This window comes from Dermacentor silvarum, chromosome 1 (genome assembly GCF_013339745.2).
Source record: "Dermacentor silvarum isolate Dsil-2018 chromosome 1, BIME_Dsil_1.4, whole genome shotgun sequence".
In the NCBI taxonomy this organism is placed as follows: Eukaryota; Metazoa; Arthropoda; class Arachnida; order Ixodida; family Ixodidae; genus Dermacentor; species Dermacentor silvarum.
In genome coordinates, this window is record NC_051154.1 from 433509744 (window position 1) to 433521600 (window position 11857).

The 11857-nt window shown below is 45.9% G+C and overlaps 1 long non-coding RNA gene across 1 annotated transcript in view; it reads left to right on the forward strand.

Moving 5' to 3' along the window:
- LOC119455255 (uncharacterized) overlaps window positions 1–11330 on the forward strand; it is a 15013-nt gene extending 3683 nt beyond the window's left edge. Inside the window, exons 2-4 of the long non-coding RNA XR_007465245.1 lie at window positions 4660–4797; window positions 7489–7599; window positions 11083–11330. This is a non-coding gene — a long non-coding RNA (uncharacterized LOC119455255). The remainder of the gene's footprint in view (window positions 1–4659; window positions 4798–7488; window positions 7600–11082) is intronic.
- Window positions 11331–11857: the final 527 nt, after the last annotated feature.

The window sequence follows — 11857 nt, forward strand, 5'->3', positions numbered from 1 at the left end:
GGCGCCCAAGCCAGCAGCGGAAGTAGCGGCGTGCGAGCGGGAGCGTGTGGGAGCTCTCGAATGCGCGTGGAGCAAGGAGGCGCCGAGCCAATAGCGGCCAGCGGCGACAAACTCAGTGACCTTGGACGGCCTCACGTTCGACCTTGGCTCACACAAGGCAAAGAAATGCTTCGCATTAAAAAAAATTGCAAGATTTAACGCCCAGAATTATTCTCAAAATCAAACGGTCAAAATAATTCCGGAGCCCTCCACTACGGTTATGAGTGACTGCGTAGTGGAGGGCTCCGGAATGATTTTGACCACCTGGGGTTCTTTAACGCGCACCAAATGCGTTTTTGCAGCGTTTTTGCATTCCGCGCTCACCGGATCGAATGCGGCCACCGGGGCCGGGATCGAAGCCGCAACCTCGAGCTCAGAAGCGCGACGCCAACGCCGCTGGCATATACTGTAGCAGGTCGAACTTTGACAGTGCCCATCCGATTATTTCCATCTAATATGCTACGGGAGACAGCACATTCGGTACCAAAGCCAATGCGAACCAGTTTTTGACCCGAATGTCACTAACCATTTCCGTGTAGCTGAAAGCTCCGAATGACGATTCGGTGAAAAAATTCGGCAGCGACACTTAGGACTGCTTATGTGTAGGAATGCGAAAGCATTATAGTTCCTTTGGGGAAATGTTTTTTTTTCCGCGCGTTCCTTGTCCGCACACCCTCTAGCCTGCGTTCTAACTGAGCCTCGGTAAGGCCAAGTCGAAACACTCTAAGCTTCTCAACGTGCCCGCTAGCCCGCGAGGAGTTCATAACTGGGACTGCTCAGCGGCGTTCAATTGGCCATTCGTGCTTTTCATTTTATAGACACATTTTATACACTCATGATTGGCTGCGCTGTTGCGTGTGCCATCACGCACGCACTAGGCACACCTTTAGTCAACGAGAACCGTGGAGCTGCCTTGGCATCGGTAAAGCGAGCTCGTCTCGCAATCGGGAAAACCGGGCTCGATTCCTACCCAGACCGAAATTTACTAAATTTTATTTTCAAAGCCAATAATTTGCTGTCAGTTTCAGGTTTCAGTTTCAGTTTATTATTCATTCAGGATACATGGTTGGTTGTTAGTAGTATACAGGCGAGGGTCCCAAAGTCATACGACTGCAGCGGGACCCTCGGTTAACAAGATTGGTACAAAATGATTAATTGATAGAGCTAATATAAAAATTAGGCAATCTACAAGTAAATAAATAGTGGACATAGTAGTGGAAAGGCATACACACGATTCTATAAAAGGAGTCATACTTGTAATTAAGAAAAATACGCACATTATCAATCTCAATTATACAAACCTATTTAACAAATGAAGTATACACTTTATATGCAAAGGAAATTAAACAGGACAACTACTAATACAAAATGAAATTTTTAAGTTCATACTTGAATGCATGCAAGGTTGATGATGATTTAAGTGCGTAGGGTAATATATTCCAAAATTTAATCGCTTTGTTTGCAAGCTTTGTTTGCAGGAACCTGTCTGAGAAATTTGACGTCAATCCGAGCATTTTGTGACGTGTCCTTTTTTTGTGCCGTCGGCCATTTTGGTACCACCTTTCGGTCACGAACACTACGGCAACTGATTTTCGCGTAATGAACATATAATGCTTTTGCATTAGTAGCTCTAAATTAGCCTAGGGGAAATATCCTCCTGCAAAACTTCCTAAATCAGTTTCTTCTCGTTTGTACTCCTTGTGTGCGTGTCCGTTCGCGTCTGTGTAGCAATGGTTTACCTACAAGAACAGCAAGCAACTCTTCTAACATTCAGTCTGACTGCAGTGAACACAAACCCAACGAAAGCATGTTTTATGAAGTCGGTGTTTCACAGTGTGCGCCACCAGAAACGTTACGGGCTGTCTCTGCGGGATTAAAAAAATTGGAAAGGGTTTGCGATCTCTGCAGAAAGCTGAGTTCGTTAAAACCTATAGTGCGTGGTAATATGTCACTCGGTGCCTACACTACGCCTCACGGACCTTGAAACAACGTGCTAAAGAGAGCAGCATTCCGGGCAAGTTGGTAATCCATTACTAAAGCATTATTGCGCACCAAAAAGACACGGACGGGAGAGAAGAACACGCACACCAAGCGCAAGAACACACGCACCATGCATAATGCGCAATCCTTTTTAGTTCATGTAAGCGCATGCGCAGTCTATACTGCTTGACACATATAAACCGATTCAGTGGCACAATAAATTTAGTTGAAAGTTCGCCCTTGGTGTGTGTGTTCTTCTCTCCCGTCCGTGTCTTTTTGTTGCGCAATAAGTAATCGTGCTAAACCTGAAGCTTCCACGGTGCAGTATAGTTGTTACAAATTAGGTTTCTCCGACGCACATAATTCTCTGCTAAGACATAGTAGCGATTTTCTAGACTTTTGTGCACTACGTCACCCTCCAATAATTCCTCAATTTTTTTCTCATGGTATTTTGAAAGGTTTAGTTTAGCAGGAAGATGAGCGCTCCACGAATCAAAAATAGCGATGGCTTAAGTGCCGTCGAATTTTACGAAAGTGTTAAATTTTGAGTGAGCTTATAGCCCGCTAAAAACCGTACACGGACCTCAGAAACGTGGCACGGCCGGGACTTCGTCTTAACAGCGAACTCAAGCGTGTGAGCTGTCCGAAAGGTATAGCACCGTGCATCGGCAAGATAGTACTGCGACTCTCTCATTTATCACGTCAGTGTCGCCAACACCAACCGTTGGGGCCGCGATGAAAATGAAACATTTCAAAAGCAAGACGACGCGCCCATGCTTCATCACTCGCATGAGTGCTATACACGCCAAGCTTGGGGTTGTTCGTTCTGCCGTGTTCAAGCGCGACCATGCGTTGTCTACGCAGCACGGCCAGCGTGAACTTTTGCTGACCTCAGGCGCTCTTACTTAGTGATAACTGATTGAAAGTATCATTCCAAATCTGAATCGCGTCCCTCCACTTTTGCTTCCTCCGCTCGCTAGGCCGTATGTTGCGGCGCTGCTGTCAGCTGTGGAAACAGTCAGCTCAGGGTGCTTGCAGGGTAAATATAGTCGAGAAAGACATCCTCTAGGTAAAGGAAACCTGCGCACTTGCAGCCGTGATTCCATGCAGCAAATCAGGCAGCCCGCACATTTCAAGGTTGGATGCATTTGGCGTGATCAACATTTATTTTCATTTTTAGAGCGCAGCTCTCAGGAGCCCGCTGCTGGGGCGAGCGTCGGCGTCACTTGTAACCGAGCAGACGAGCACAACGAAAGATGAGAGCGAACGCGGAACTGCAGCGGGGGATGAAAAAAGAGGCGAGAGCGAAGAGGCGCGAGGAAAAAAGCGGAGAGGAGGGTGCAGCGGAACTATGAGGCGGAAAGCGTAGGAGGGAATGGCGAAATCGTGAGAAGAAAAGCGTAGTGCGGCGTCGATGAACGAGATGGCGCCAGAGTTGCGCGCGTCGTCTAGGAGGTCTGTCGGTGGCGGCGGCTGCTGTGAATCGCGCCCACGCGTCACCCACGCGCTGCCTCTCACGATCTCCAGATCAGCGAAACATTCGCGCCACACTTGCCTCCATTTTCAACGTGCCGCACGAGACCGCTTGTCCGCGCCAGCCAATATATCGCGAAATGAAAACATCTATAGTTATGGAAGGTTTTATGGCGCAAAAGCAACTGAGGCTATGATGCGCAAAACATCTATAGAGCTGCTCTCAAAATTTCAATTAGGGAGTATTCTAATCGTTGGTGATTTTTTTTCTAAATATTTTATGGGTAACCAGCAGCGGCCAGCAGGCGCCAGAGCTGTTTCGGTGTGCCATTAAAAACTGCTTCATGCTGTGCTGAGCGTTACTGAAAGTACTGCGCTGGTTGCCCTTAGTATGGACTTCACTGGGAGCGCCAGTCTTCCCAGAGGACGTCAAAGTTAAAGGATCGTAGGCTTCCTATCTAGAACGTGTTTGAATGTTTGTGTGTATGAGTAATACCCTCGGTTGCGAGGACCTTTAGGGGTATTTTGTATAAATAGATAAGTATGTTTGAGCTGGTACTAGGGGGCACACGACACCTTTTGCTGTGCTAGGCTCGAAACTTCATGCGAAGTGCGCGCTTCACTTTGAGGTACAGCACATTGTGAACAGCCTAGTAGCTGACCGATGCTATGCCATCGTTGTTTCAGCATAGAGCTACCGTTCTAGCACAACCAGCCAGCGTTGCGCCTGCTAGCTATAGTCGCACCAGGCGCATGCGCGGTGGCACCTATCTGACCGCTGGCAGAATTAAGCGGTAGTGGCAACGATACAGCGGGCAGCAGAATGCTCAAGCTTTCTATTAGCTTTGCGCTTTCGCAATAACAGTTTGACAGTTTACCATAACGACGGGTATAAAAAGTGTACGAAGCCCGAACGTGTACTTGCCATTCCTTGAATACTCTGTTGGCTTATATTTAATCGGCAGGCAGGCAATGCTTTAGAAGTATTTCACCCTGAATCGAAGCTGTATTTAGATCGTGATCAGTGGCTTGGATATAGTGTGTAAAAAGTTGGGCTGGGGACATTTCGTTGGGTCAAAGTATTTGCTTCGTGACGGATGAACATTTCCGTGTTAGTAGTATTTCACTGGTCCCAGAGCCCGGTCAAGAGTTTATTGTCTCTTGCAGATCATTATCAGCTGTGCACGCAAAATATGTGCTCCTTGGCTGCGTGTGGTCCCATCAACGAGAGCGTGTGTCACGTGAAACCACCCGTCTTCGAAGACAAGTGCAAGTGCTGCGATTGGTGCCTCCTTCGAACCGCCAGTAAGCATGACACCATCTCTTCCTCTTTAGCACGGCAAAATACAATTGTTTTATGGAGTATGCCCACCTCCCCATTGAAATGTTGTAAAGAGACCGGCGACTAATTTTAAGAACAGTATTTTTTTTCTTTCAGCGTAACGGAAAATTATAATCGAAACTATGCACACCGGCAACAGTTACTCGAAAAGCATGCGAGAGATTTCAAACAAATATTCTCGATTTTCGCACCTTTGAATTTAGCTGCGTGTGCGATTGCAATGTTGGGGACCTTCCGGGAACGAGTGCGAACAGTTATATAAGCTGTACACGTAGTTTTTGTCCCGCGTCCCGGACCCACAGCGACGTTTTGATGGGCTCTCGATCTTGCCGGACGCTGTTAATGTCGAGATAATGGGGGCAAGAACCCTTTCATGAGAGCGATAAGGAGAAAGGGAGGAAGCACAGAATATATAATTGAAGGGTGTGCGAAGAAAGAACTCCGGTGCACATGATGGAGGGTTTTTACATGTAGCTCAGTTATCTCGCTGCCAATGCGCACATATATAGGAGTGAAACTGTGCTAGTGTGAGAGCAATGAACATGCTACATTCTTAAACAAGTTTGCACCCCGAGGCTTATCTTGTCCCACAACCCTAATCGTAATCTTCCTCGCTTGCGTTTCCTTTCTTGAAATATCTGCGCTCGCTACTTTCCTGCCGAGAATGCTATGTTACGCTGTTCGTGACCTGAAAGTACCGGGCTCGCAGTTTTAAATAAAGAAAATGTGGGCAAGATACATGATGATTATTGTTGTGTGACAATATAAGTCCTAAATGGTGCAAACTTTTTCACCATGAAATGCTTCTAGCTCCCGTTGTCGGCGACCTTCAAGAGACCTTGAGCCAATGAGCCAAAATCCAGCGCCGTTATCCGGGAACTCAAGACGAGAATGGGGCGAGAACGAAACGAGAACATCCGGGAATCATTGCTAGAGCAAAACGATATCACCCGGGCAACCAGTCAAAACTTAAGAAAATTTGGTCTCTGGCCCCCAACCCCTTGTACAGGACCGCATTAAATAGGCTAGTTACTGCCCAAACAAGTTAAAAAAATATTGCTTCTGATTTATTCCTAATGTTTGTTCACAATATCACTCAAGCTGTAACTTCTAGTACGCTGAAGTTTAATTTGTCATTTCCAATAGCGACGTTCAAAAGACAGATACAGTGAACCATACATTTGATTGTCATCTTTTGGCGCTGAGACAGGGTTTCCTGTGCTCTTTAAAACGCCAGCGGTACGTGAGTTCCGCTGTACGGGTTTTGCGCCGCCTTATTCGAGAGATGGCGCCACGCTGCGTGACCAGGCCGGCAGCGTCCGGCGCGCCGCGGATGGTTATTTGGCCGAGACGAGACTTGCAACAAGGTTCAGTTCAAAACAGGTTTATTTCGGCTCAGTAAACTTTCAGGCCTGCCTCGCGGCACATATCTGCTTTGCCGGTAGCCATTTCATGCTTACATCTACTCTCGATTACGGGAGAGCCAGAATTTTTGTTTAAGAGTGTACGTTTCAGCGCCATACTCTAGTTTGGTTGTATCAGGTGCAGCTGGCGGCGCCTTCGCAATAGAGAGCTTTAGCTGAGCGTCGCTTATGATCTGCTGCTCTCACACTATACGCTCGCAGGCGGTGCAAAATCATTTTTTTCGCATTTTCGTTAAGTGTTTATCCTAGAGACATGAGCCATGCGCTATCAGCTTGGCTGCAAAACGAAGAAGAAATCCAGTGGACGCACTGCACCGCTCAGCTCAGTCGGCTCAACGCCGGAGCAAGCTGCATGGGGCTGCGTTCCGCTGCTATCCATGCAGCAGGAATCATGCTATCCGCGCGCGGATAGCGTTCCTGCTGAGCAAATGATTAGGGTGCATGGTGTTTGAGCAGAACTGACGGCAAACGCAAAGCTAAAGCTGTATAATGTCTTTTCCCACGGTCTGTTGGAGTGAAGAAGCGATAAGAAAGGTCGTAGTTGGTCTCGCAAGCACTGGTGATGCTTCTGGTTGTATTTAACGCGCTCACGGCTATCTGAAGTTCATACGGAGGCTCGTACGAGACGGAACAGTACTAACGCATCTCGCTATGCTCAAGACCGACAAGAAAACCGCACGCGATTGGTTTTACTGCTAACGCCCAGGTTTCATCGGAAGCATATATAGTTGATAGTCTAAAGGTTGATAAAACTTTGCAGATAAATATGTTTGCTTAAAAAACATTTCATTTTCAGTGAATGAGACGGATACATCGATATATGGTACTGTGGTTTGTAAACTTTGGCTGGACACTCGTTGGCAGAGTGTCGGTTCGCATATTTCGAAGATTGCTGTGCTGATATAAACGCATAGTTTAACGTTTCAACGACGACGCAGTACTCGCGTAATCGTGTGCACGATAATCTGAACGCGCGCTATGATTGATTTTGGAGCCTGTTTGGCATGTGTAGGCCGTACGTAAACATGCACAAGTCAAAGTCAAATTCACTTACACAAACCGCATATTCAAAAGGTGTAGTAAAATTGAAAAAAAAAGCTAAATTCGTATTTGAAAAGAAACCGAGAAGTATGATATAAACGCTTTGACAGTATTTCATTATTTTTACTTGACTAAAGATGCTGGTATGGCGATGACAAACAAATCGCGAATCGTTGGACTTTTACGCAGCTTGCAAGCACCGGGAGGAGAGGGAGAGTGGCGACGACAAGTCCGTGGGCCGGTACTTTGCCTGCCAGCGTCCCTGCTATCCCTTGCGGCCTCCCAAGTAGCACTATTGAGGTAAATTACGGCCCAGCGCAAACTCAGTACTCTGAGGCAAATTTACACTGTTAGAGTTAACTTGCGCACTGGAAATCGACGATAGGCTGAAAAAAAAAATATCTTAGAATTGGGTGAACCCGCCGTGGCGGCTTAGTGTCTATGGCGCCGCGGGGCTAAGCACGAGGTCACAGGTTCAGTTCCCTATCGACAAGTTCTGTTTGGGTCGAAGTTTGTAACAAATACATGTTCACCGCACTTATACGCGTGTCCCTCCCGTGGTCAGCCGTACTTATTTCATTATTCCGGGGGGTTTACGTGCCGAAACCACGATCTGATGATGAGGCGCGCTGTAGTGTGGGAGTTCGGATTAATATTGACCACCTGGGGCTCTTTAACGTGCACCCAATGCACGGTACACGGGAGTTTTTTGCATTTCGCCCCCATCGAAATGCGGCCGGGATTTGATCCCGCGTCTTCGGGCTTAGTGGCGCAACGCCGTAGCCACTATACGCCACCAAGGCGGGATCAAATCATTTCAAATGCAAACTCTCGATACAGCCGTGACGGAAATATTGGGCGCTATAACGTAAAATGATTCCAAACTGTTTTGATTCCAATTTCTGCAATGAGCCTCCACGATTGGTGAAAACATTTTCGGGCCACTCCCAACTTCGCCTGTCTGTCACGCGACGTCACGAAAACCGCGATAGCTCCCCACCTGATATAACGTGGACACACTGATTATGCATGATTAAACCGCACATAAGAAAAATAATCATTCCTGATTCGACGCCTGTTCACCATTACCCCTCTGCTATTGGTCCAATGTTTTCTGGCTTCGCCCACTTCGCCTGTCTGTCACGCGACCTCACAAAACCGCGAAAACTCACTACTTCAAACAGACGTGTACGCGAAAAAAATGCATTAATATGCCGAACAAAACTGAAATTTTTTTCTGAATAGCCACAGACTGCCCCGTTCCGAAAGGAATAGAAGATGGCTGCCCGCCGATCGCTCAGGCCCTCGCTACTCGCACCTACCGGTGAGCATGTATTTATTTGCGCATGATAAACCTTTTTACGTGGCAGTAAAACGTTATCGAGCCCTTTCCGCATGTATACGACATCGCTGTGCCAACTCTTCCTTGCTGAGGATCCGTTTAGCGGCATTCTTATCCTTCCGTTGCACGTCGCCGCGATTTTTGATCAGCCACCGCAAGCTAAGTAAGGCGAAGTGGACCAATCGGAGAAGCCGGCACCACCCTCTTCATGCGGTTATCTATTTTCACTGGCTCGGTCCATCGAAATCCTCTCCACTAGAGCGTCCTCCTCGCCTCTTGTCAGCCAATTAGATAAGAAAAACCGCTGAGTGTAGACAACGTTGTTGGTTTTGAAAGCGAACAATGGTGACCTCCTATAAACGAGGAGAGAGTTTGATTGGGTTGTTCAGACAACTCTGAGGGGCACCGCCCGATGCTTGCGTCGGTGGTTACGTAAATTTGACGTCGGGAGTTTGGAATCATTTTACATTATAGCGCCCATTATTTCGTGACTTATTCACGTTGCTCGTCGAAACGTTGGCTTAAATTTTTTCAATCCAAAAGAAGAGAAATGGAAAGCTTGACGCATTGCGCAAAATTGCGGGTATTGAACGAACGTTCAGCAAAATAACGTTCTTTTCTGATAAGCGGCGGACGACGGAGCTACGGCCAAAAACAAGCATGGATCTGCGCCCAAACACGTGGCTCATATTGCAGCGAAGCTGTTAGCGTGGTATAAATGCATTCAAAAGTGTCCCACGACAACGTACTACAGCGTCACTTCCAAGCATTTTCATTAACTGTTGGAGGATAAAAAAAATGTTGTGGGCGGAAATTTGAGGAGGACATGTGGAAGGACGTTTCAGATAATGCGCATGCGAAGTTAACTTTGTGGGATATAGTTCGATGAGTTATGAAATGTTGTCAGTGTTTCGTGAAACGCTTGTTAGAATAAAATGCATACAGTTGAACGAAGCGTTGCAAAAAAGACCGCGTTGCTTATCGCATTATATTTTTTCACAAATAATATGCGTACCAGGAAAAATATTGTGGTAAAGTTTCAAACTTGCGGTGTGATTAGGGGGATAATGAAATTCGCATAGATTGAAGTCCGTTGCAGAGGTTTTCGGAAAACTAAAATGGATGCCACCAAATACTGGTCGCATGTGTAAGGCGAGAATTCCTATAGGAATAAAGCACGTGCCTTGAACAACACAATGTTTCACTTTAAAGTTATCGGGATGTTAGGAGAGTCACAATGAATTAAAATAATTGCGGTGCAAATCGCGAGAATGTTGTCTTCGGAATAGCAATACATTTTGAATATCTGTCTGTCAGCATGGGCATATACAGCCTGTTTCAGCGAACACTTTCAAAAATTCTTAAGGTTGCCTGCGGCCGATAGCACAATTTTAGTTCATGAACTAGTCTACTCGAAGAGGCGGACATTACTTGCACAAGAAATTGACATGCATAATCGAATAATTAACAAAAACTTACTAATTAGGTTTTTAAGTAATTACCTGATGACCCATATTGCAATTTACAAATTGTAGCCGTGGAGTTCGCAAGGCGGATCCACTTGGAACGAATTCTCGGAATGACACCAGTTTCGAGATATTAATTTTCGAACTTTGCGGAGAAATGCATTGGCGTTGCAGTTAGTTTCTTAAGAAAACGTCGTTTTATGCATTGAAGCACAAAATTAACTGGAACGCCGCATGGCGAACTCCATGGATACAATTTGTAAATTGCAATGTGGGCCATCACGCAATTAGTTAAAAACTTAATTTGTGAATTTTTGTTGATTAGTCGATTATGCACTTGAATTTTTTGTGCAAGTAATGTCCGCCTCTTTGAGTAGACCAGCTCATTAACTAGAATTGGGCTATCTGCCACAGGCAGCCTTAAATAAATTCTGAAAGTGTTCGCTGAAACACCCTGTATATTTCATGCTGAGACTTTGGATTCGCATAGGCGATACCCGCAAAGTACGGATACATGCGTTGAAAGGGTATTTGCACGTTCACAAGCGTTCATTTGAGCGTGATGAAAAAATGTGGTACACTTTTGGAGGCGTTGGCGTTAGAGAAACGGCTGCGCCGGGCCGCGAATAAGTCACATGAATCGGTCACAGCAGTTGGTGGCAATTTCATCGGGGAATGAGCCATGATATTCGTCGGTGACTGCGTAGTAACAGTTGTGCAGGGAGGTGATGTCAGTGGGGGAGGACCATGCCTGCTAAGGCAGCACGCCCAGAGCAAAAACAGCTTTGCCGGCAATTGATTTGTGATTTCGCTTGTTCTTCTCGCTGGCAGTCATGCATATTCGGCTAAATAGTTAGTTTGGAAACCGATAGAACATACCGCCTGATGGTCGCTTTCCGTCAGAGACAGTGCTCTGGAATGGGCGGCGATTTACTTTGATCATGTGAGAAGGTTTTCCTCTTTGTTCTGTTACAGATGACCGGCCGATCTACGCGGGCATGAATCGCTGGATCATCATAGCAATGTTCAAGTTTTCATAATACAACTTCGAAGACGTATTCACTTTCCTTGTAGTGGAAGTTCTAAAATTTTCCGTCCTATTATTATTATTAATATTTTGCCCCATGCTTTCCCAAGTGCCACAAGTAAACGCGAAACTGCATCATTATCTGATATAAAATACATTTCATACATTATAATAATGAGCTTTAATAACACCGCAATGTCCTAGCAAGTTGCAAGAGCGGATAAGGACAAAAAGCGCATATAGGCAAACATTCACATGTAGAAAGTCTACATTGAAACCTCCAGAAATGTTAGTTAAAAGAGACCTACTTTACTTACAGAACAAAGCAGTCTGCCGGCACATTGGAACTGGAGCCATAAACAAGAAAGAATGGCGTAATAGAACAGGGACGATATAGAAAACACCAACGAGTGCAAACTAGCCATAGTGGTTTATTGTGAAAAAGACTCGCATAATATATACCTTGGCACAAACATGGGAAAAAGCTTAAAGATGATTGTTTAAATAATCAGTTTCTAGTTCATACAGACTCCCCGATGGCCTCGCAACGCGCATGTCACCGGACCCATGAATATAGAATTCCACAAAGAAGAGTAAAAATAACCTCCCACCTTTCTCGTGTACTCTAAATGTGAGCTAAAGGACAACAAAATAAAAACAGCAAACAAATACATGCACTACGCGGACCCGTGGTAAACATCACTGCATAAGCGAAACATATTC